General features: G+C 42.8%; 1 pseudogene; it reads left to right on the top strand.

The window, feature by feature from the left end:
• Positions 1-517: 517 nt before the first annotated feature.
• On the top strand, positions 518-1,184 carry LOC101837935 (annotated as a pseudogene).
• The last annotated feature ends 341 nt before the right edge of the window (positions 1,185-1,525 follow it).

The following is a 1,525-nucleotide window of genomic DNA, read 5'->3' as shown; positions in this document are numbered from 1 at the left end:
TCCGGGTTACCATGCATATATCTCTTAGGGTCCTCCCTGTTTCCTAGCTTCTCTGGCAGTGGGATTGTAGGCTGGCACTCCCCTGCTCCATGTCTAAAATCCATATATGAGAGAGTACATACCATGTTTGTCTTTTTGTGACTAGGTTACCTCACTCAGGATGGTTTCTTCTAGTGCCATCCATTTGCTTGCAAATCTCAGGATTCCATTGTTTTGTTTTGTTTTGTTTTCTGCTGAGTAGCACTCCATTGTGTAAATGTACCACATTTTCTCTATCCACTCTTCAGTTGAGGGGCATCTAGGTTGCTTCTAGATTCTGGCTATTACAAATAATGCTGCTATGAACATAGTGGAGCAGATGTCCTTATTGTATAAATGTGCATCTTAGGGTATATGCCTAAGAGTGGAATTGCTGGATCTTAAAGAGTTCCTTATTCAGTCACTCAAAAAGTATTTATTTGTTCGGGTGCCCGAGCTCCCCCTCCGCTTCCGATGCGCGCTGTCCCCCTGCCGGTGGATGCGCCCCTACAACACGTCCGCCCCGCTGCCCGCCGTCGTGCCCGCTGCCCGCAAGGCCACCGCTGCGGTTGTTTTCCTTCACGGACTGCGAGATACTGGGCACGGATGGGCGGAAGCCTTTGCAGGAATCAGAAGTTCCCACATAAATACATCTGTCCACATGCGCCTGTTATGCCTGTTACATTAAATATGAATATGCTATGCCTTCTTGGTTTGATATCATTGGACGTTCACCAGATTCTCAGGAGGATTAATCTGGAATTAAGCAGGCGGCAGAAAATAATAGACTAAGAGGTGAAGAATGGCTTTCCCTCTACCAGAGTTATTTTGGGAGGGTTTTCTCTTTGTCTTTACACACTGCTCTTACCACACAAGAAACTGGCCGGCGTCACTGCGCTCAGCTGCTGGCTTCCACTTCCGCCTTCGTTTCCACAGGGTCCTGTCCAGAACACTAATAGAGATATGTCTATTCTCCAGTGCCATGGAGATTGTGACCCTCTAGTTCCCTAATGTTTGGTTCTCTTACTATTGAAAAACTAAAAGCATTGGTAAATCCTTCCAATGTAACCTTCAAAATCTATGAAGGCATGATGCACAGCTCATGTCAGCAGGAAATGATGGATGTCAAGCAATTCATGGATAAACTCCAACCTCCAATTGGTTGATGTCTCTAAGAGGCCTTGTGTAGATGGTCACCAGCATCACTATAGTAGAGTATAAACCTTTCCCCATGCCTGATCATAAAACTTCTAACGTTCACGGTGTTTTGCAAATACATACCAATGATCAATGATGTCTCCCTTGTAGAAATGTATGATTCTTTTAAGTTTCTATACACATATCTGTATTATACAATCCAGAATATACTAGTATTAAAGTCAGTAAAGTGAAGCAGCTAGTTTCTTTTTTCTCAAATTAATTCAACAAAATAAAATGTCACAACCAGAGTTTTATTATATTGTTTGAAAAGACAATTTATTACTAATGTGAGTATATGTGCTCATGT

This window comes from Mesocricetus auratus, unplaced genomic scaffold (assembly GCF_017639785.1).
Source record: "Mesocricetus auratus isolate SY011 unplaced genomic scaffold, BCM_Maur_2.0 Super-Scaffold_100053, whole genome shotgun sequence".
Taxonomy (NCBI): domain Eukaryota; kingdom Metazoa; phylum Chordata; class Mammalia; order Rodentia; family Cricetidae; genus Mesocricetus; species Mesocricetus auratus.
Note: the sequence above shows the minus strand (reverse complement) of the source record. Positions and strands in the feature narration are given on the sequence as shown.